Below are 24,348 nucleotides of genomic sequence, written 5' to 3' on the forward strand. Positions count from 1 at the left end.
CTCTGCCAAGAATACCAAGTAATGGGGTGTTCTGGATGGGATCACCCTCAAAACACTCTGGTGCAGCTCTGCTGTTTCACACACAGTAATTAAACACACAAACTGGAAAGCAAGAAGAGTGTTAAAGACCCTTTGCTTCCAGAAGACCCTAGTAGGGAATTTGGGATTATTTGGGGTAACCTTCTCAGTGAGAACAGCCCATGCAGTTTTCCTTTGCCTGTGCCTGAAACTCTGGGTTGTTAACCCTGCCCAGCAAAGGGGGCTGAAGCTCCATGATCTTTAAGGTCCCTTCCAACCTAAAACATTCTGCCGTTCTATGATGATCCTATGACCAGCCTCATCACCATCACTTCTGGCTCTTGCTATCTTTTCCATCGGTTCCACAGTGTGCAGAAGGCAATATGAAGCTGAAGCCTTACTGTACAAAGCTGATGAAGGCAGATTTGTGCTGCAAGGCTGACAGGATGACCACGCACCCCAGACAGTGATAGAGCTCCTGCTTGGGACACGTGCTTTGGACCCCCGAAGAGGTTTTAAGGGTTGAAATAACAAGCCCAGAAGGATGGAGAGCTTATCCTAGAGCTGTGGATGAGGGATGGGCATCCTTGCCAAAATCAGCCTCCCATGATCAGGTGAGACTTAACTCATGTCTCACCTGCCAGCTCCCATGGTCCCTACATGCTCCCTGTAGTGCTCACGGGTCACAGGTGTGGACACTAATGAGATAACAGCCTCATTAGTTCCTCTACATGCTGCTTCAGTGATGCTTGATGCTCTCCGTGGCAAAAAAAAACCCACTCTGGCTGCTTGAAGGAATGGCAGGGATATAAAGGATATTTGGATATTTGCAACAGCCGCATAAGGTGCCATGTGAAACTGCAGTCTCATTTATCCTTCCAGTGTGGTAAGCTTGCCATAGAGCACAGCACAAGGTGCCAGCCTCAGGTATCACTGGGTCCTTCTATTAACGTTGAAGCTCACGCTGCCCTGTGAGCAGGTGCAGTGGGGAGACAGCAGGGAGAGTATTCTTGTCCTCCCAGCTTTCCTCCATCAAAACAATGCCTGGTGTTTGGAAACCTCGAAGTACGCAATCACCTGTTTGTTTGTTTGCTCCAGTCTAAGCTTTGCAAGCAGACTTCTAGCTTCAAGTTGGAAACCAGTGACCCTGCACAGAAGGATGGGCTGCCAGCACACTCTCAGGGATGCATTTGCTCATTAGCGGTGATGTCTCCGAGGAACAATGAATTGCATGATATCTCTCGAGTGCTTAAAATAAAAAACAACAACCCCAGCCAAGATAAACCTTTTCATTTTGAAAGCAGAAGGGAGAGCTTTGTGGCAGAAACTGGGTTGTGTTCCTATTGTCGTATGCAAGTTATCGCATTTCACAAGTGAAGGAGACAAATATGTCAGCTGAGGCTTTGACAAAGCGGGCAGGATGAATGATGTGCGATTTATGAGCCAGACAACAGCCTATAATGAGTAACAAGGACAACAATTAAAGACTGCAAGTGTTTTAAAAGCTGCCCAAGGATTTTCTGAATGACAAAGAGTATGTTTAAATAGCAGGCTTGGTATCATCGCTCCACAATGGTAAGTCAGTGCATTTAAGGGCTCCGGTTGTCAGTAAATTACTCTCAAATTACTGTTTTATTATACCCTTGTTCTCAGTTTAACAACATATTCCATAAAAAGTTCTCAAAAACACATTCAGATGATTTGCACAAGCAAGAAGTGACTAAGAGTTGGTTAGCTCCATGTATCTGAAGGGCACTGACTAAGCAGGACACCTCCAGAATGGCCAACCGGATTGGTGCTCCCAGCTCTACGCAAGGACTAAAAATAGAGTTTGTATCCAAAATTGATGTTGGGATCCCTGATCTTGCATGGGATGTGCCCCAGTGTTGGGGTCTGGGAAGAGGAACGGAACCCAGCTGACCGCCTACAAAACCCTCCTACGGATAGACTAAGCTGAGGATGGTCTACACCCCAGGTACACCACTGCACCTTCTTGGAGCAAGACTGCAATTGGCTGCCCTGGTGCACATGCTGGCTATTTCTGGGTGTGCAGGAAGGGCAAAAAATGCCCATGTACAGATACTCTTCCTCAGCGGCATTCCCAGAAGAGCTTCCCATTGTTTGCAGTTTCCTGCGTCAGCAATGCGGCCCTGGCACTGCTGCAGGGCACAGCTCAGTGGAAGCATCCACTCTTTTTTGCATAAAAAATAGCACTTGGACCTCTCCTGCTTCATAAAGCTCCAGCAGCACATGTATTAACAGCCCAACAGTCTCTTTGGCCAACATGCCATCTTCCAGGGAAATGCCACCACCAAGAGGCAAACACCACCCCTACTCTTGGGGTCCAATCCTACCACTTGGATTTTGATGAGCTAAGCTTGAATTTATCTCTTTTTTTTGGCTTCTGGACGAACTGCAGTCTGATTTAACTCATGTCCTGCATCTTCTCGAGACACTCAGGAATCAGTACTCAAGCCTCCTTCCATTCTTGTTTCCCTTAACTTCCACAGAAGATAAAAGCCGTGTCTCTAGCAGGATGTGACTCCACGTTCATTAATCCTGAGACCATCGTAATGCTTCTGCTGGCTCTACGACTACCAGAGGTCATGTTAATCAGGTGTTATTTGGCTTAGTGCTAAGTTCAAGTGGCACAGAGTGGCCATACCCAACCCCACACAGAGTGGTTTGAAAACAAGGGAGCAAAAAAAAAAAGCCAGATTTTGGCCAGAAGACACAACACGTTGTTTCGGTGGATTTACATCATTTTCTCCCTACATAAGGCCCAATCAAAAGAGCAGCATTCAAGCAAACCAAGTGAGAACCCTGCTGGAAACCCTCTCTGTACCCCTTCCAGAACACATCAATACCCCCGCCATTAAAAACTGGCAGCCTTCCCCTGCATGAGAGGCCAATAATAAGTATTTCAGCATGTGCCTTTGCTTTATGGCAACCGATGCTAATTAAAAGAAATATATCTCGACGACAAAGATTTCTGCAGACCTGCCAATTGCAGCAGATAGACGCAAGCTGTGAGCATGGCTCTCGCTGAAAAGATGGTGAACCCAAATCCTGCTCTTCATCTCACCAAAATCAAGGCTCTCACCCATGCAGGTCTTGGAAAGAAATTTGGGAAGTGGTGGCCAAACTCTATTCCTGTAACAAGTGCTGGCAAGGAGATGGGAAAAGTTAGGAGGTCTCAAAACAAGCAGAAACCAGGAAGGCTTGTAGACTGCTCTTCATGGTCATCAGGTCCCTTCCTGGACTGCCCAACTCAACACCTACAAAACCCAACAGTCTGTAGTTGCTTCATTCTATAGGATGAGAGGTAAGGGACTCAAGCTGTGCCAGGAAAGGTTCAGGTTGTATATCAAGAAGAATTTCTTCTCCAAGGAAGTGCTCAGGCACTGGCACAGCTGCCCAGGGAGTGGTGGGGTCACCGTCCCTGGAGGTGTTCAGAGAATGTGGAGATGTGGCACTGAGGGACATGGGCAGCAGGCATGGTGGGATGGATTGGGGTTGAGGACCCTGAAGCCTCCTCCAACCTGAATGATTCTGTCATTCTATAACGCAACACAACAAGGCACTGCCCCTTCCTCTACCTGGTTGACTTCCATGCAGATGATCTCAAAGGACAAATGGATCTTTTGTCATCAGCAGCCACTACAAGGGGACAGACAGACAGCAAACCGCACCTTCAGCCATGAAAAGCCCATATACAGCACCCCTCCTCCAGCACCACAACCAGTGCATACTTCAGACTCAATGGAAAATGTGCTGGTTATGCTCTGCAACCTATGGGTCCACTTGGCGCTGACACTCCTCTGTGTTGCCAGCAGCTACCTCACATTCAACAGGGATAAAAATATATCAAGTACTTTCCTAACGTTTCGTTTTCTCCTGGCAGAAATGCTCAGAGCAGGAGGGGAGACAAACAGGCCATGGTGGGTGGCGGGGAAGAAAGAGGAGATGCCGTAAAAATGGAGCAAGAGCAATGGGTACTGCATGGAGGTGGCTGGAGAAGTCTCAGTGCAGGCAATAGCTAAAGCAAAGGTAGCAAAAGCAAATGTTTGTGGCTGTAGCCCAGGATTCAGTGCTGAGAGAAGCACAGAGGACTTCACGATGGAGGATCTTCACTGTCTTTAATGAAGGAGATTAAGGACCTCCATGTAAACTAACTACACGATATCCCTTCAATCTGTGAAATGTAGCAGAGTCAATTTAATCACTGAAAGCAATTCTAGCCAAAAGATGCAACATTCCAGCAATCAGCCTTAGTATCCCTTTATCTGCAACAGGCAAACTCTTCAGCACCCATCTCCAAGGCAGCAGGGATGGGCCTGCTGGCACTGATGGGCTGCAAGCTCCAAAGAGCTTCTTGGCCATCATCAGCCATAACTTTTGTGCGCAGGGTCAGGTCCCCACAGCTCCGAAATGAAGGTACCCTGATGCAGAGGTGAGATGAGCATGGAAGAGCATCACAGGGCTGGCTGCTGTGTCTTGAATACACTTCACTTCTGAAAAACAGCCAAGGTCTTGCAACTCTTCTAAGCAAGCCACTTTAAGGTGCTGCTGACCATACGGCATGCAGCTTATGGCAAAAAAGCCAAACCAAACCAAACCAAACCAATCCAATCCACAAAACCCCAACCCTTTGGAGGCTACCACATGAGCCCAACTTGCATCTCCGCCCTTTTAAACGCAGCACCCCAAACTCTCCAAAGCATGGTCAGCCCTGTCAATGGCCTGCTTCACAGTGCATGTTCCCTTCCTTGCATGGAAGACATCGCTGCAAAGGATGCTCCCAGAGGGAGCAAAACACTCATTGTTTTGTTCAGCAGCAGAATGAACTGGGAGATCCCTTCACAAAACATCCCTTAATTCACACAGAGCTACAGGGACAGGAGAGCCTGGCTCCACTGTGCTGCAGAATGAGTAGAAGGAAAAAAAGATTTTCACTTTTAACACTATTTTCTCCCTAAACCCAGTGACCTTCCAGAGCTCCAGTTCTTCTGAATCCATTCATACAAATCCAGAAGCAATATATTTTAGCACTGGAGAGTCAGACAGCACAAGCATTGTGTGTGTGTGCTTCTCCAGCACATGCAGCAACAGGAATGGGGATTTTTCCTATTCTAAACGGGATGCACCACTATGGTCTTCAACCCAAAGCAGACTTTCAGGAAACCCATTGGGAGTGTGAGTCTTTTTCCACAACACATTAAATACCAAGCTGAATTTCGCTCCATTTTCACACCATGCATCTGGTGGGAAGTTTTATGGCCTTATTTTCTAGGCCATATCTGTCACACACTTTTGCTACAGAGCATAATACCACGTATTATGATAATACTCCCTAGCAACATGACTTTTAATTCAGTGCAGAGCTTTGCAACATGGGGAGCATCTCACTGAGTCACAGCTAAGAAAACATGCTGGGAAACCTCATCAAAAGCCCCACAGGTGCCACAGGGACCCACGCCACGCTGATCACAGAATCACAGCATGGCTTGGGTTGGGAGGGACCTCAAAGATCTGATGCACGATGGCACTGAGTCTCAGTGCAATGAAATACCTGGGAAAGACGAATAAGCATTCCCAATTTCATCAGCCGCGGTCCAGAAGGCTCAGCCTCATTGAGCAATGACAGCATTGATGGAAGCAGTGCCAATGGATGTGAATCGGGGCTGAAGAGTGAAAATCCCACAAGTTCTGCCTGACTTGGACGGCAAAATGTGGGAAATGGTGCAGTGTCAGAAATCAGAGCTCAGAGCCAGACAAGGCACCACCTCGGCACTTCTTACCCAAAGCCCAGGAGGAGGCCACATACTCACCAGGGCATGGGAAAAAGGACATGCTGTGGGGAATGACTAACAGGAGTGGATCAGAAACTCATGTGCTTGAGATTCAAATAGGACAGGAGTCCCCAGACATGTCCTGGTGGTTTCTGAAGCATTCCTTGCCTTATCCCTATGCGCTGTAGGGTAGCAATGAGCCACGGGCACGAGCACTCGCAGTCTTCAACACCTCTCAGAGATAGCAAAACACTTCCGAGCTCAGGCTGGAGGACAAGCAAACCCCAGCTGAAGCTCAAGCAGGCAGCCCGTCACCAGACAAGGACTCACAGTGCCAGTTTCTATTTATTTACTGGAGCACATGAGCTCCTCCTGGGCACCGGAGGCATTGTGCTCCCAAGCCCAGAGAAGCTATGGATGCCCATCCCCAGAGGTGTTCAAAGGCAGGTTGGATGGGGCCCTGGGCAGATTGACCTGGTGCCTGATTTAGTGGCTGGCAACTAGCCCATGGCACTGGGGCTGGAACTGGATGATCGTGGAGGTCCCTCCCATCCCAAGCCATTCCATGACTCTGTCTGCTAGTGGAAAAAAGCAGCAGGAAAAGCAAGGGGACATTCTGTATGGGACAGGGGGAAGGAAGCAATGACACCAAAATGTGGTTTCTATGTTGTTCTCGGGCCATAGGAGGAGCAGAGGAGGGAATCCAGCACATCCTGCAATCTGCTGGGTTGGGTGGCTGCTGGGCTGGGTTAGTGAGGATTAAAAGCACAACGGGACAGAGTGCCTCCTGCAGCTCAGGACTGTGGCAGTGGCAGAACCTGCAGGGTTTTGCTGCTTTGGGGAGCATGGGGTACAGGTGGTAGACGAGCTCGCTGCTTCTACGTGCCTTGGGTTTACGTTGCTCACGTGCCTCTGCGTGCCCTCCTGTCCAGGTTTTGAGTGAAATTTCTTAGGATATAGGAAGCCAAACATAACAAAGCACATGACAAAGGGCAGAGGTGGCACTGGGGGACACGGTGCTGATGGGTTGGGCTTGGACTGAGTGACCTTGGAGGTCTTTTCCAACCTGTGATTCTACAATTCCATGACTTCTGTAACTCTCCTCTGAGGCCAATCCATAAAAACACCCAAATCTCCATTACTTTCAGCAGGGAGATTACAGGCACAAGCACACAGCTGAGGAAGCACCCCTCTGACTCCTTCATTTCAATTGCAAAAAGCCTCGTAGCAAAAGCTCAATTGAAATGCAGATAAGTTTCTTCAGAGGCTATAAAAAAATATATTATCTGGATGTCATAACTGTGTTGCCTAACATGGATAAAGGATTGAGAAGGGGGAAAATACTAAAAATAAGTTATGAAGGGTATGTAAGGTATTGATATACAGCACATGGTTTCAACTGTTAATCATTGAACGGATTCCAGTGTAAAAATAAAGAGGCTGGAGCTGCACATAATGGAGGAGTTGCTCTATTTATAAACTTCTCTGTGCAAAGGGCAGCGAGGGCCGGGGCGAGCGGGCAGCCAGGCGGGGGGCTGTGGGACCAGCCCATCTTTTGAGGGAAAATGGAGAGGTTTTCTTTTTACTTCAGCCTTGTCAACAAAATCCAACTCAGTTGTACGAGGGGCCGCGAGCTCCACGTGACCGTCAGCATTTGCAGCTACCGCATGTGACAGCAATCCCAAATTAGCCCGCAACTGACTCCCTCTGACCTGCAGTAACACCACTCCCAAATTAGAGCCCTCCATTTGGCTTGGCTTCGCGCCGGCCCGGGGAGAGACATAAAGCATCCTTTTTCTCTCTCCCCACCCCCCCATCCCCCCCACTAAACGTTCACAATCCCGTCCTTCGGCCCTGCCAACCCAAACCCCAGCTTGGGGCTCTTTCAGCTCCTTCCTCTTCTTTTTGGGGGGTGGAAGGGAGCGCGGGGCAGCGACAGAGGCGGGTGGAAAAACACCAAGAGACGAAAACAACAACAAAATCAGCCCAAAATTCCAACTCGGTGACATTCAGCTGGAAAAGCTCAATGACTCACATGCAAATAAAATCTGCCTGAATTCGCCGCTGCATGACGCAGGCCGCTGGCTTCGACATAAAAAGGCCGCGATGAAATCATCCACCATTCAATTCCAGCTTGGAAGGAGGCGAAAAAGCGGCCGCATCAGCGCGGCTCCCTCGGCTTAATAGGAAACACGAAGGAAGGAAGCAAAGCGGGGTGAGAACATCCCTGCTCTCCCCTCCTTCCCCCCGGCACCTCACGCCATCCGTCGGCATCGCCGGTCGGCGCTGGGCTCCGGCAGGCCGCTCGTTGGCTGCCAGCTTTTAATGGGCTTTCCTGGAAGACTAAGCTCAGAAGTGAAATAAAAATACAACGTGGCGACGTAGGAAGGCGAAGCCCCACTCGTCCCAGTGGCTTCTTGCAGAGATTTCTGCCCCGGCCTTTGCAGAGCGCTGCCATGTTGTGTAATTCACATTTACAAACGCTGGAGCGGGTCCAGGCGCTGCCAGCATCCCCCTGTGCACATGGTAAACCTCAGCTCTTGGGTGTTCCCTTGCTTTGAAACACCAGTGCTTTTTGCACGCTGCCTGATGCTCCCGTGGTGCTCTGGGGATGGGGTGCACGGGGCCCCCCAGCACTACCATATGTGCAGGGCTAATAATAACAGTGGGAGGGGGTCAATCAACTCAAAAGTTCACTTTCACAGAACTGTAGAACCATCTGAGTTGGAAGGGACCCCTAAAGGGCATCCAGTGCAACCCCCCTGCAACGCACAGAGACACTCACAGCTCCACCAGGTGCTCAGAACCCCCTCCAGTCTGATGTCCCCAGGGATGGGACACCCATCATATCACGTTTTAACCCGGACAGGGCTGCTGATGCTGAAGGCTCTCCAGAAGGCTTTCGCTGCTCCAGCTGAAACAAGTCCTTAAAATGAGCACTGGCACCCCAAAATGTTGCTCTGGGGCACAGCCACTGTGCATCCACTGCACACCCCAGCATCCAGTGTGGCCACACATGGTTTTGGTTGGGATAACGGAAGGAGCACCAGGGCACTCGGTGATGTCCTGGGTGCTGGTCCCCAAGGGGTTTTGTACCCAGCTGGATCCCAACCCGGTCCTGTAGTGAGGAGCGGGGAGATGAAGGTCCATAAAAGGGAACCAGGAGAAGCGAGCCTCCTGCCAGCGAGCCTGCATTTGCTCTGCAGGAATCTGCACCTCCCCTGGAGGGAGAAAAATATAAATATCCAGAGGTCTGCAAGTGGGGAAAGGTTGGAAACACCCATACGGAGCCATCGGTAGAGCCGGGGCCATCTGGTCACCCCCGGGCGAAGGGACACTGCCCTCCCCTCGCCACCAGATGCTAATTCCTTTCATCCTCATCCCGTGTAATTTTAGGTTTGGGAACGGGACCATCTGCCGGGGAGATGCTCGGTTATTTCTGTCCATGCCCTGCCTTTCGCCACTCCCTCCTTAAAGGAAATCCAAATCAGGCATCGTCGCACATTGCGTTGCTCATCCCGTCCTCTAATCACGGCGTGCTAATGAGCGGCACGCTCTGCAAGGCCGGCACTCCTCAAAGCACGGGCTGTCATTATCTTCAAAGCACTCTTTTTTGTTCAATCCCCACATCGCTCCCGCAAGGCGGTCATTATTCAATTCTGCTCAATCTGGTGGGCTTGGTTCACCCTCCTGGAGCCCGGCCAAGACGCGCTCAGCGAAACTCAGCGCGGCCATAGGAAAGGTAAAACAAACCGGTTCCTATCTTTGGATGCTCACAGGCCGTTGCTTCCCGTCACACAGCAGACATGGAAATGTTAAAAATAAAGTGAATGCTGGAAGCTCACCGGCCAATAATGTAATTTCCACGTATTAAGAGGAAACAGTGCCTGACGAAGGAGTTTCAAGGAAGGCTTTACTCAGCTACGCATCCAAATCACGCAATCACAGAATCATTACGGTTGGAAAAGGCCACCAAGTCCAACTGCCAATCCATCGCCACCACGCGCTTCAGTCTGAGGTTTGGCCTGATTCTCAGATCTGAGCCCATTTTTATTGCTGGAAACCAGCGCGACGCAACAAAGGACATCTGTCCACTGGGAGCACCTTGAGTTGACATCCACCCATTGGCAGCACCCCAGTGCACTGAAGATCGAGACCCTAAAGACCCTGCTAGAGCTTGCTCTGCTGCCAGGCTCCTCAAAGCACAACCTATAAACTACTCTCCATGGAAAGCATACCTGGGATTTTACAATAAAAACCTCCGTGCAACGCTTGAGGTCTAAGAATCAAGCGCTGGCCACAGTTGTGCTCTGCAGGAGTGTGGGGAATCATAGAACCATAGAATCACCAGGGATGGAAAAGACCTCCAAGATCATCCAGTCCAACCATCCACCCATCACCAATAGTTCTCACTAAACCACGTCCCTCAACACGACATCTAAGTGCTCCTTGAACACCTCCAAGGTTGGTGACTCCACCACCTCTCTGGCATCTCCCTGTGAAACCTCTCCTCACCTCAATCTGCTCTGAATATGAGATGCTTGGGTCTGCATGAGCATTTACCTTAATGGGCAGCATGACGATGCCCTTGCAATTACATGGCCCTGCTGCTTGGCTGCTTGCTTTGGCTTTGTATGGTGCTGAATACTCGAGGACTCCCCTTCCCCACCACCTGCTGCCCATGGAAGTCCCCAGAATGGCACTGAGCATGTTCACAGCATATATATGTTACATCCTCCTACTTGTCATCCTAGAATGGCCTTGGGTTGGAGGGGACCTCAAAAATCATCTTGTTCCAAGCCCCTTGCCACACGCAAGGGTTGCCAACCACGAGATCAGACAATCCAGGAACCCACTGTTCCCACTGATGGATCACACACAGTTTTTTTGTCCACCAACAGTCCCAAGAGCTTCTCCCCAGTGCTTCTCTCTATCCACTGCTCACTCAGCCTGTGTTTGTGCTTGGGATTGCTCTGACCCAGGGCTGAGAAGTTTCTAAACAGTCAACGAAATCCTTCCTCTTCTTCCCTGGGCAGCCCGGTCTGGTGGTTGGTGACCCTGCACATAGCAGGGGGTTGGATCTGGATGATCATTGTGGTCCTTTTCAACCCAGGCCATTCTAGGATTCTACGATTCCCATAAGTTTTCTTTCAACTACCAAAAAAAAAAAACCCACAAGGAGAAGGATTTAAGTTTTCATTCTCCTGACCAAATGTCACAGTATTTGGGAGAAAAAAAACAACCGAATGGAAGACAAGTGTTGTTTTCTTTCCTGCACAGGAAAATCACCTTCCATGCATCCTGTTGTTCTCCCCTGTGCAGCAGCAGGGCATTGCAATAACCCTTGCGGAGAGATTCAGCCCATGCTGCTCTGCACTAATGTTCTCTGGGGTTTTGCAATGGATAAATCCACACATCTCCCAACAATTGCTGTGAGCTGCTCGCTCCTGTGATGCCCAAAGCGCAAACTGTGGAAGGAAAGGAGCCATGCTGATGGATCCATGGGCACAGTGCTGGAAAAACAACAGCGAGATGATGAGCACCCAAAACACTGATAGAGCTGGTGGGAGTGGGAGCTGCAGGGGACCACGGGGAGGTGTCACAGCCTCAGGCAGCCACATACTGGGCTGCAGGGGGATCTGACTGCTGAATACCCGCAGTGTTTCACAATCTGGCCAGAGGGGATAGAACTGCACCCCATGGGGATGCAGAAGGCTTTGCTGCGTTGCTTGAGTGCAACAGCATCCTCCTCCTGCTCGTCACTGCTTCTGCAGCATCCGCCTTGGGAGAGCTGCGGGAGGCTGAAGCTTCCCAGCTCAGAGGGATTCCTGCAGCTGCTTGGGTCCTCCCCATCTCCAACCTCCCTAGTGTGACGTGTAGGGAAGCTTCAGGACGTGGGGCACACACCTCTGCGTTATCATCCATCTCCTCCCGTTACCAGGAGGCTCTTTTCAAATTTTCTGATGCTGAAAGCAAAGCAACCTCCCTGCAAGGCCCAGCAATTTCCTTTAACTCTTTTCCTTTGAATTTGTTTCTAATCTCAGTTCATGTAAGACCAAGCACAGTTACTTTTCATTATGTAAATACATCTATTACGAAGATAATTTATGGTCTGGCATTATTCACTGAGATTAATGAAGCATCCCCGCTTCCGTAGATAAAACATCTTCCCAAGTGCTTCCTATAGAAACACTGCTTGTTCAGACTTACTACATTATTCATCTGCAACACAACAGCATTCTCGTAACAGCTTTCCATTAGCAGCCCCTTCTGCAAACAGCAGACATAGGAGCACACCTACAGCACAGCTGAGGACTCCCCGGGGCTTCACCGTGCCATTTTACTACCAAATCTGCCAGCCTTTCACACCGCAGGGTGATGCACTGAACAGGTTGCCCAAGGAGGCTGTGGATGCCCCATCCCTGGAGGCATTCAAGGCCAGGCTGGATGTGGCTCTGGGCAGCCTGGGCTGCTGGTTGGCGACCCTGCACATCGCAGGGGGTTGGAACTGGATGAGCATTGTGGTCCTTTTCAACCCAGGCCATCCTAGGATTCTATGATGCTCCTAAATGATCTTGGGGGGAAAACCGTGCAGGAGGCCAAGCTGGTAAGTGCCATCTAATCAGCCAGTGCATGACTTGGAGTAGACATGTGTGCCATTTCTTCCTGGCTTGCTTTACAAGCTCTGTAGCTATGCCCCTGGCACCTTCCCTGCACATGGGGTGAGGCCATAAAGGCAAAAAGCCATCTCTTTGGATTGCAATGCACAGAGATACCCACAGCTCTCTCAGTGCTCAGAGCCCATCCTCTCCGGGCAACTTGTGCCAGTGCCTCACCCTTATTATAAAAAGCTTTTTCGTTAAGGAACTCCCTGTGAAGTGTCTTATACAACAGAAAGTTTACTCTGCACGCTTCTCAGAAGAGGTCCTCACAACCTGAGGAGCAGCACTGCAAAACACCACCTCTATCCATCAACATCTAAAGTAGCTAAATACTCCTTTATAGCTCCCACACAGTTCCCATAGAATTATCTCCAGTCAAGACACAAACCCACCTCCCTTGGTCTCCCATCTGCAGCCACAGGTATCTTTCAGAAACCCAAGTCCCAAAGATCAGCAGTCATTTCGGAAGGAAAGGTTAGAAACATAGAATCATAAAGTCTGGAAAGCCCACTAAGACCATCTAGTCCACCCATCAAGCCATCACCACCATACCACTATACCACATCCCTAAATGTGACCCCTACCCTTTCCTTGAGCATCTCCAGGGATGGTGACCCCCCCACCCCCTGGACAGCCTGTTCCAACACATCACCACTCCTTCTGAGAAGAAACATCTCCTAATGTCCAATCTGAACCTCCCCTGGTGCAACTTAAGACCATTACCTCTTGTCCTGCCAAAGACCTATTGCCTTTAGCTTCTGGCAAACCATGGGGACTCACATAGCAAGAAGCATGAGTTTATCAAACAGGGCAAAACTGCTCACAGTAAGGACATCAAAGCAGTGGCACAAGGAGCTGAGGCAATCTTCGTTACAGGAAGAATTTACAAGCAGAGCAGACAAGTGTGTCTAGTGAAGACAGATCATCTCCAGGCTCTTTCCACTCGTCTGCACAGAACTACCTCGCAATCAACTTCATCCACCTCCTTTGCACTTCAACAAAATGGTTTTACAGATCTTTTGTCTAGGACGACAGCTACGCTTACTTAGAAATAAATACTTAGAGCAAAAAAGTGCTTTTCTTGCGCTTCCTGAGACACGCGGGTTTGATTAGGGCTGGTGAGGAGGGAGATCTTGCTGATCAAATACAGTAGGTGATACGACCCAACATCTGAAAGGCTGGAAAAATAGCTTTAGAAAGCATTAGCTCCCACATTTTCGTGTAATCAGATGCAATGCTAGCCAACAAAACCCTGGTTCTAATAGCCAATCCAAGTTTTGCTTGGCTGGCAGACAAGAGTTGCTTTCTGTTTTTTAACTCCGGCATAAGTCACTCTTGAGAAACAGATTTAGCCTGCATTGTATTTTAAACAAGTCAATAAAAATGTAATTTAGAGGGGTTGGTATTAAAAGGTTGGGGTGAGGTTTTTCCATTTCTTATTCCTGAGTAAATGTTACACTCCCATCTATCTGTCTGGCGTGTACAAAGCCTGTCTAGAGCAGCTCCTCAGGAGTATGTGCTGTCCCCGGTGATTTGTGAATGATTTTCCATCACTCTGAGTGGATATATTCTGCTTTACAGCTATCCCATCGTGCTGCTTTCCTCTCAGAGCTTCGTTCCTGCGCAGGTGAGAGCCTACATGGGGAGCACAGGGCCCCCATTATCACAGCTTCCATGTGTTCAATGAGGGAAGAAATCCGAGCACAAATATATACATAGATATATGGTATATATATATATGGTATATAGAACCACAAATTCATTAAGGTTGGAAGGGACCTCCAAGATCCCCAGGCCCAACCATGCCCACTGCCCATGTCAGTGCCACATCTCCACCCACAGTTCTGGATCACCTCCAGAGATGGTGACCCCACCACTCCCTGGGCAGCCTGTTTCAACACACCACCACTCCTTCTGAGAAGAAATTGTTCCTAACATCCAACCTGAACCTCCCCCGGTGCAACTTGAGTCCATTACCTCTCCTCCTACCACTAGTTATACAAGTCTTTGGACAACGAGGCAAGTTTCCTAAGAAAAGCCGATTCTAAACATCTAAAAACAGAGCACACTGGTACTGCAGTGTCTTTTTCATCACAGCATTACAGGCTGCATCACTACCACTGGGACTTTTTGTTTTCATAGATCAACCAAAAGCCCAACAGGTTGCTTGGAGCCCCTTAAGACTTCTTTTGCAGCTGCTGAGGGTTGGCGACCGGCAGGGCTGCCGGCATCCCTGGGAGGGAGGCACAGCAAACACATGACTGCAGACCTAAAAATACACTCTCGGTATCACAACAGGCCAAGAATAGAGAGTGGGACGAGCCCGATGCCAACGTGTTTCTTTGTTTTATTTTTCCACTCTGCGCAGCATCAGGTGAGCAACGCGACTGGCTCTTGGCACTGCCATGTGGGCTTGGGTTGGAAGGGCCATAAAGATCACCCAGTTCCAACCCCCCCTGCCATGGGCTGGTTGCCCCCAGCAGCACAGGCTGCCCAGGGCTCCATCCACGGCCTTGGGCACCTCCAGGGATGAGGCACCCACAGCTCCTTTGGGCAGCTTGTTCCAGAAGATGGGCGCCCCATCCTTGGAGGCATTCAAGGTCAGGCTGGATGAGGAAAATCCTGGGAAAAGGCTGAGATAAGTCACAGTCACTAACAGAGAACCCCTGTGCCCTTGCAGGGCCTTCCTTCTGAAGGAGCACTGGGGTCTTTAGAACATGCAACTGGAGGCAAGGCTGGAGCCTTAGCAAGAAACCTATCGGGTGTGGGGAGAGACATCTCCTGCTAAGGCTTGAAGAAAAAACATTAAGAGGCTATTGACAGATTCATAAGGGAGCTGGCATAATGGCTGTGGAGGGCTGGGTGGTGATCAATTACACCACCTTGCTGAATTTGGAGTAATGAGCACTTTATGCCTGTGGGATCCCCGCTATTCTATCCACTCAGCACGGATCAAACTGCCTGCAAAGGTATTTATACATGGCTGAATCAATTCTTTGAATCCTCCTGGGTGAACTAAACAGAGTGCTTTCCCTAAGCATCCCCTCTAACACAGGATGCCAGGGTTGTTTCTCCCAGGTGCTCTGTGGGCTGACACAGGGCTGGCACAGGTTCATCCACGGTCAGCACAAACACCTCACATTCATTTCTTTGTCCCCAGCGAGGAGTTCCCAACCTCCTGTATCACACTGACTGCATTCACAGAATCATGGAATGGCCTGGGTTGAAAAGGACCACAATGATCATCTGGTTTCAGCCCCCCCTGCTATATGCAGGGTTGCCAACCACCAGACCAGGCTACCCAGAGCCACATCCAGCCTGGAATTCAGCAGGATCCTGCAAGGAAGCCCCATTAATCCACCACTAGGACACACAACTGGGATGCTTCCATTCTCCCTCAAGCCTCATCGTCATACAAAGAAGAGCAGGTTGCTCTGCAGCCAACTACCACCAATTGGCACAGGTTGTCCATAGAGGCGGTGGTGCCTGCAGGCACCCATGGTCAGGGGATGGGCTCTGAGCACTGATGGAGCTGTGAGTGTCCACGTTCACCGTGGGGAGTGGGGCCAGATGGCCTTGAAGGGTCCCTTCCAACTCAAACCATCCTATGACACAGGGCCTCTTATTTTCTTCTCCTTTAAGGGCTGTAAGTGTCTGTAAATAGAACATTCCGTGATGGCAGAAAAAAAAAAAAAACAAGAAAAAAAGAAACCACCCCATCAAACAAGAAGTAGGTCAATCAGATAATAGGAGTGATTTAGGAGGAAAAAAGGCAGCGTTCGTAATGGGCTAAAAACGGCTCCGATGTGTTGCTGAGAAAGAATATAATTAAGGGTATTTTTAAAGCGGCGCTTCCCCACCCCAGTCACAGAAATCACAGCTCACACTACCAGGATTGCTTCCACCTCATGGAGCAGGAATGTGCTGGCATGCCGCAAGCTGGCCGAAGAATGCGGAGTTTCCGTAGGACGAGAGAAGATCCCAACCGACAGCGGTTAGCTGCATTCTTTCGCTGGTACATCACTGCGACCCATTGATGCAGCACCGAGGCAACGGGAACCGGCTGGGGGGTGGGATGGGACATTTGGATTCCCTCCGTGGTTAACGAGGTGGGGGTAGAGGTCTGGAAAACGCAGATGCGGGTGATCGGATGGGTGGTGGGGTATGCCTTGCTGGAGGATCTCTGGCTGCCGACGGGCTGGGAGGATGGACGTGGGTGCCTTATGTAAGGAGCACACCTTCGAGCCGCATTCATTCAAAACCGAGCTCCTTGGAACAAGGCTCTGCCCTAATTAGGTGCACATGGCCCAATTCAAACACATCCGGGACATGACTCAGGAATTAGTGAGTGGAAGGCTCCGGCCCTGCCTTATGCAAGAGGTCACTCCAGACAAACCCTCTGGCTCCCTCTGGCCCGAAAATACTGAAACCCGAGTGCTGAGCGTGGGCAAAGCGGGCTGCCTCCTTGCTTTCCTGGGGCTACACCAAGAGCCAGGCAGCCCCGTGCTGAGCAGCACCGGCCGGATCCCCGCGTGGCCCCGGGGCTGCCGGACAAAGCCATCGCATCCAAGGATGCCGTCGGACGTGGGAAGCATCTCCGGGGACATTCCCACCCACTTCGCTCTCGGTGCTGCCAGAGAGGAGCAAAGGGGATGAGTCAGGCCCAGAGAGTTCATTCCTTCGACTCCTGCTCCCTGCTATAATTATCCTTTGGGGTAATTAGATAAGCAGCCCTTCCTTTCATCTCGCCATAGCCGAACCGCACGCCGTACCATCCGCCCTGTAGGGTGAGGAGCTGCTGCCAGCCCCCAGGTGGGAGCGGTGCCCCCCGGCCCCCACAGCCTCCCCCCCGAGCCCCGCACCCACTTGGGATCAGCGAACGCACAACAGAGGTGATGGGGGAGGGAGAATCGGGGGCTGCATCAAAAGGAGGCACCAGGAGATGCTCATCTTGAGACACTGCTGCCCGCGCAGGGGTGGCTGAAAGCCTACAAACCCAACTAGGAGCAATCCTCCCACCCCCTCAGCACCCCAGCAAGCAGCAGGCACATCAGGCGTGCCGAGCCCGGCAGCTCCCTGCTGGAAAATGTGGGCTCGAGCCTCCCCCCCCCTCCCATCCCACCCGCACTCCCTCTCCTACAGGCACGCACAGGGAAAGGGAGGGAGAGAAGAGAGAAACCACAAGCAAATGTTCTGCTGCACGGTTTCCCCTCGTCAGGCTCTCGTACTCGAGGCTCGGATCGTCTTCAGGAGGGGAAGAGAAAGGGGTAAAGAAATCCTGGAGGCAGTGCCAGGGGACATGCATGATGCCCCATTGACACTCGGTGTAAACTCAACCTCCTCTGCCAGAGCTTAAACGAATCGGAAAATAATTAAGCCTTACTGGCAACCGTCTTTTTTTTTTTTTTATATATATATATATGGTAAAAACTCATCATGGCACAGGTTGGAAAACCTCCAAGCCTTTGACCTATGCGTTAGCAGCAAGGACTGGTGGAGAAGGACACACCGTGGTTGCATTCACACGCAGCACAAGGGAGCTCCGGAGGCTTTCCAAGCACGCTACACACCTGGTGCGACACAAAGAGCAGCCTGCCTTCTTGCTGTGATACGACATGGGGGGACCTGGCCTTACCTCTGGGCATCCCACGGCACCCGCTGTGGTCTGACCACTGCTGTCCCACCCTGCAAACAGAGCCCGGCGTTTGCAGCGCTTTGGAAAAACAGTTTCGGAGGCAGCAGAACCTCTCTTGGCACCTCCAGCAAGTTTCCATGAGTTAAATGCTGAGGGATGATTTCACTTCGGAGCCGAAACGTGGAAAGAGGCAGAATGAGTAAGACACGGCTAAACACACGCTTGTGCCTCTGCTGAGGCTGAAGGGCTCCTGTCAGCTCCTTGGGGGCACTGCCTCACCCTGCACACACAGGGAGATGCTTGCAGGGAAGATTTCTGAGCTGTGTGTCAGCAAATGGAGCACCAGTGGGGGTTTCTCTGAGGCCTGGTGGGGTTCACACCCTGTAACTACGTCCTGAGGGTGCAGGGGTGCCCCAGGACCCCCATTTTCCCCGTGCCCGCAGCACCGGGGGCTCTGCCTGGGATAGAGACAAGCCCATATACTGCAGAGCTGTACACCACGTCCTGCATTTGGTCCTCCCTTCAAAGGAGGGTGGTGATTCGCAATAAAAGGTGGTGAGGCACTGCACAGGTTGCCCAGAGAGGTGGCGGTGCCCCATCCCTACACATACCCGAGGTCAGGGGATGGGCTCTGAGCACTGATGGAGCTGTGGGTGCCCCTACGCACTGCAGGGGAGTTGGACCAGAGGGCCTTTAAAGGTCTCTTCCAACTCAAACCATTCTGTGCTGCAATATGCTTACAGATGAAGGCTGAAGTGGCTGCAACCCACCTGAAAGCAAAGCACTCACCAGCCAAGGGCAGCCCCTGCATGGAGCAGGGCAGGGGGTTGGGTAGGACCGGAACCAGCCCAGGGGAACACCACGAAGTCCTGCAGCATCCTCTGCCCACACTGAGCAGCAGCAGCGCCGCAAGCAAAGCCAAGGTTATCCAGGTCCAAGTAACTCAGCTATAAATAACACCACTGCTCAGACTTCCCGAGCAGAACACGTCTTTTCTGGAGCTCGGAGTGATGGAAGGAAATGGCAGCAGTCAACAGGTAGCAGGCATTCAGTTATTTAAAGCACTTTCATAAAATTAATTGGCATTTTCCTTACAGAGGGAAAAAAAAAGGGAAGCGATGGCGATAGGACATACCCCAGGGACCCAGACGATCCAATTTCAGGCACCTAATTAAAATTAAATTTCAATTAATTTCCAATTACTTTATTTTAAATTCACTTTTGTATTTATACTCTTTCTCTTTCGGTGAGTTGCCTAAAAATGAGCACATCCCTCCCCTCGCTCTTCAACCCAACACCACCTCCCATACCAGGAGTGCCGCTGCAGCTCTGCAGCACACACAGCATTTGAACTTCCAGGTCTAGAATAATTCATTACATCGTTGCTGAAGGCATCGCTGGCACATCACGTATTTCTCCTCTGCCTCTGGTCCTTTTCCCCTCCAAAATACCGAGGCCTTGTTTAAATCAGAGCTTCACTATTAGTGTTATTACTACTACTGCAGGCTCTCGGTTGCTTTCGGAATTGCTCCTCCTCCCTTCAGGTCTTATTGCCACCACTATGGGGTCACAGTGATGGGAGGAGTCATAGCAAAAAACCAAACAGCTGCTAAATGACAGAGCAAACCAACTCTTCTGTGCTGGTGCAACTCACACTCCTCATAGCCAGAGTTCTGGTTTAACCCCAGGGAAACATCACTAATGCCTGGAGAGGCTCATCCAGGTTTGCAGGGAGCCTGGGAGCCCTCAGTGCCAGGTGACAACCTGCAAGAGTGCAGGGTTGGGTTCTTTTGGTAGCTTTTAAATCTCCGTGCTCATCATAGAGAGACCCCAACAGGTCTAAAAACACCTCTCCACCCTTCTGCTGAGCCTACTCTGATAGAAACTGGCACAGAAGGGAATGATAAACACACTGGGACAGGTTGCCCAAGGAGGCTGTGGATGCCCCATCCCTGCAGGCATTCAAGGCCAGGCTGGATGTGGCTCTGGGCAGCCTGGGCTGCTGGCTGGTGACCCTGCACATAGCAGGAGCTTGAAATTGGATGATCATTGCAGTCCTTTTCAACCCAGGCCATCCTATGACTCTATATAAACCAGCTGAGGGCACAGGAGTGGATTTTCGATAACCAATTGGGATCATAGAACCATTCAGGCTGGAATAGATCTCCAAGGTCCCCAACCCCAGCCCACCCCACCATGCCCACTGCCCACATTCCTCAGTGCCACATCTCCACAGTTCTGGAACACCTCCAGGGATGGTGATTTGCTCTTAACACCTTTAAGAAAGGGAGAAAAAAAATCTCTGTGTTCTTTTACTCTACCCTGAAAGAGACCCATTTGATTCCTGATGCTCTGGCATATTTCTGTCTCTTACTGTACTTCAAGGCTATTTTCTCGCTGCCAAAATATGCAATGAAAAGCAACACAAGCCCTGCAGCTCTGGGGGAAGGGCTGGCCCTGCAGCTCTTGTTATCTTTGGATGGGAAGGCAGAGACAGGCAGACACGGTTAACGCCTCGGATATATCCAGATCTAACCACTGTCCTACCAAGGAAGTTAGAAAACAGAAAAACATCACACAGGGCATTTCAAACAAGAAGATGAAAGGCCAGCTGGATTTATTACCGGCGTCCGCAGCCTCTTGGATGCAGCCCACTTGATGATGCTGACTGGGAGCTGAGCAGCCTTGGGATGCCTGGGAGCTGAGCAGCACCAAACCTCCTCCTGGAGGGTCACCGCTTCCAGCGAGCCTCTGCCATTGTGTCATGGACCCAATGGTCCTGGTTCAGGTTGGGTATTTGGGATGAGTTCTCCCCCAAAAGAGCAGAGGTGTGCTGGCACTGCTGCACACGGAGTGGGGCAGTCACCATCCCTGGAGGTGTCCAAGAGCCATGGAGACGTGGCACTGAGGTACACAGGCAGTGGGCATGGAGGGGATGGGTTGGGCTTGGGGATCTTGGAGGTCTTTTCCAACCTGAATGATTCCGTGATTCTGACACAGGGGGGTTGTATTAATTGCTGTGCTGAAAACTCAGAGGGAGCGTGCTGAGCTTCAAAGACCCATTTACTTCCCCCAGAACAAGAGACAAAAGTCCTTCGGTCTGTTTTCCATTAGAACAGAAGTAGCCCAAATAGCATCCTATTGTTCTTCTGCTTATGGGGCTCTCTTCCCAAACTCACATCACAGTCCAGTTGGTCTACATGGAAACTAAGAAAACCCCAGAAATGCTGATTTTTGGAAAATGAGAGTTTATACTGGGAAAACCTCACTTATAAGCCTTGCTGCTGAGTCTGTTTCCCGTGCATCTGCTCACAGCAGGGCAGAAAATCCAGCAGACACCCAACCTGCCCTGCCCCAGCACCCGTGCACCCCTGTCCCCTCTACAGCCAACATAACGCAAGCAGAAAGCATTGCCACCCCAGCCATGCCCTCCAGCATCCGGTCAACAATGTACTTGCAGAGCTCAGATAGTTATCAGTGGGGTTGGCTGCACGTTGCATCACATGGGGGACCAGGCTGAGGACACAGCACCAGCTGCTAACCATACAGACCTGGCCATTAATGTCCAGCATACATCTAATCATAGAGGTACAGCAAGTTCCTATATGGAAAACACCAGCAACACAGATCATGGTGCACATGAATAGACCACACTGTGTGCTGCTCCTGCCTACACAGGACACAGACTTCACCAAGTCCATGCAGAGCAACTCTCTGCAAGCTGGAGAACTGCCTGCGTGGTGAGGAGGGTGGGCTGCAGGAAGGCTGCTTCTGCAGATGATGCCACAGGGCTTGGGTTGGCCAGGAACAGGACTCGCCGTGCTGGGGGAATGGCAAAGCCTTTCCTTCCACTCACAGATGTTCCCCTGAGCACTTTGCTAACTGAATCGACACCTCCACACTCAGTTGAACATATGGCTTTTGTACCAGCGCCGCTTTCACTTCAACAGGCCCCTGCAAAGTGCTTTAAGGACAGGCTGGACTGCTAAACTATCATTAGAGACCCTTTCATGGAAAAAATAGGGTTTACTTTAGCCTGTTTTTCGGAGCCTCAGCATCAGGGCAGGGTCTGGGTGTGAGCCCTGGCTCAGATGCCCAGCTTGGGGACACGTCATCCCGTGCTTCCAGGGGCACAGTGCCCTCAGCCAGCTGGAAAATGGCCAGAGAGCTCTAATTAATCAAATCGCTCGTTTGCATTCACGGAGCTGCTTGTCCAGTGGGCTCCAGCGGATGCCGAAGGCAAAGGGGAGCTGCTGTGTCCCTCCCTGAGTGCAGAGGGACCCAGGGCTCAGGGAGGTGCTGCCTTAAACCTGCCCCATCCCTTTGCTGGTTTGAAGGCCAGGAGGACAAATGGGAGGGGTGGGAAAAGGCAGCAGGAGCGTGAAAGCTGGCTGAGACCCCAGCAGCTGCACCAAATGGCACATCACAGAACCAGAGGGGTTGGAGGGGACCTCTAGAGATCATCGAGTGCAAACCCTGCTAAAGCAGGCTCCCTACAGCAGGCTGCACACTAAGCATCCACGTGGGTTTGTGTATCTGCAGAGAAGGAGACTCCACCAACCCCCTGGGCAGCCTGACCCTGGGCTCCATCACCAAAGGGAGAGGGGAGAATCACCTCCCTCACCCTGCTGGCCACCACCTATGGCCCTCTTGGCCACCAGGGCACACTGCTGGCTCGTGGTCACCCTGACGGCCACCAGGACACCCAAGTCCTTCCCTGCAGAGCAACTCTCCAGCAGCTCAGCCCCAAACTGTACCGATGCATGTGGATAGGAGGGAAAACTCTGGGAAAGGGTGGGTAACGGGTGGGCGTGGGGCAGAGGGAAGAAAGGATAAAGAAAGGGAAAGGCAGCAAAGCAGTACCAAAAGTGAAAAGGCCAGTAGGAGCGATACAGAGCTGGCTCGCAGTGCCTGGGACCTTGCATTTTCTGGCCTTATTTATGAAACACAAATAATCCAGCCTTCTCTGTACGCAGCCAGATCCGGTGGAATTACACGTCTGAAGACTCTGTCAACAGAGCTGTGGAAACACAGCTCAAGGCAAGCCACGCTAACAAGGGTGCCTTTATCGTTGGACCTGGCCACCTGAAGCACACGGGATGGCTGTGAGAGTGCTCCATGGGCTGCTGGGGACACCGTGGGGTTGGACCTGGTGCCACGATCCGGCAAGGAGAGCTGCCCATTCTGCAGAGAGGGTGGCAAATGCCAAAACAAAACCCAGCTCACCCAAAAGGCAGAGGATGGAGTGACAGGGCATGGGGTGACAGGCCATGACTGTCCAGCTTGTTAGACGGGGAAGATGATGGGCCCTCCAAGAGCTTGGCCCCAATAAGCACAAACCGAAGGCAAATAAAAGGCTCCACTTCAAAACTGGAGGTCACGAAGAGCAACACTCTCCCGATTATTCCTTCTCTATTCACACTTTCAACTGCGCAGGCGGATTTTTAAGGCAACGCAGGAAGGCCTCAGCACATTTCTGTGTGTACGTGAGCACACTCACTCCATCCCAGCGCTGCACGGCACCATGCCTACACCCACACCCTGTGCTTACTGCAGCGCTTCTATCCAGAAGCCTCAGCCCCAACTCGTTGAGCTCCCCGGCACCCTTGCCAGGTAGATTATCTGCCTCTTACAGGGAGGACCACGGAACACTGATGAAGCCATCCGATATCTCCTCTCGCAAACCACGGACCCATTTTTGTTCCTCATTGGGACAGAGGGATAACAGCACAGTGCCCTGGGGAGGCCTCAGCAGTTTCATGCAAGGCAAGGAGGGGATTTTATTTCATCTCAGAGCAAGCCCCGGGAGCCACCATCCCCATCTGGGTTCCTTGGTGGTTGTCTACCCAGCTTCCTAAGCCAGAAAGGAGCATGACTTAGGGCTGGACTACAACAGGAGAACACCATCATACAGCACAGGACACAGGGATGTCAGCGCGCAGGCCTCAAAACGCTGCAAGAGTTGCTCTGGGCGCTGCTTCTCTTGCCCCAGTACCAAAAAATAAGCCTTAATTCCTAATGACTCAACATGGAAGCAAGAGGAAAGATGGTGTGGAAATACAGATCTTGGTGGCAGCGGGCTCAGCAGGAACAGCAGCACCTGCTATAGCAGCCACCCTGCCTCGGTCCCGCTCCATGGCACAGGCGCTCGCCTCAGACTCCGGTTCCTAAATTTAAAACAGCCAAGCAGAGAGCAGCTTTGAAACAAGAGCCAAAGCCCAGAGCTGTGTGCATGCCAGGA

The 24,348-nt window shown here is 51.1% G+C and overlaps 1 protein-coding gene and 1 non-coding gene across 5 annotated transcripts in view; both read right to left on the reverse strand.

Annotated features, from left to right (window-relative positions):
* The window catches only part of SAMD4A (sterile alpha motif domain containing 4A), a 69,677-nt gene that overhangs the window by 30,541 nt on the left and 14,788 nt on the right, over nucleotides 1–24,348 (reverse strand). The gene's annotated exons all lie outside the window — the stretch shown is intronic.
* MIR1676 (microRNA 1676) lies at nucleotides 17,056–17,155 on the reverse strand. Its single transcript, NR_035169.1, has one exon. It is a non-coding gene; the product is annotated as a microRNA 1676 (primary transcript).

The sequence above is a fragment of the Gallus gallus genome, chromosome 5, assembly GCF_016699485.2.
Source record: "Gallus gallus isolate bGalGal1 chromosome 5, bGalGal1.mat.broiler.GRCg7b, whole genome shotgun sequence".
NCBI classification, from domain to species: domain Eukaryota; kingdom Metazoa; phylum Chordata; class Aves; order Galliformes; family Phasianidae; genus Gallus; species Gallus gallus.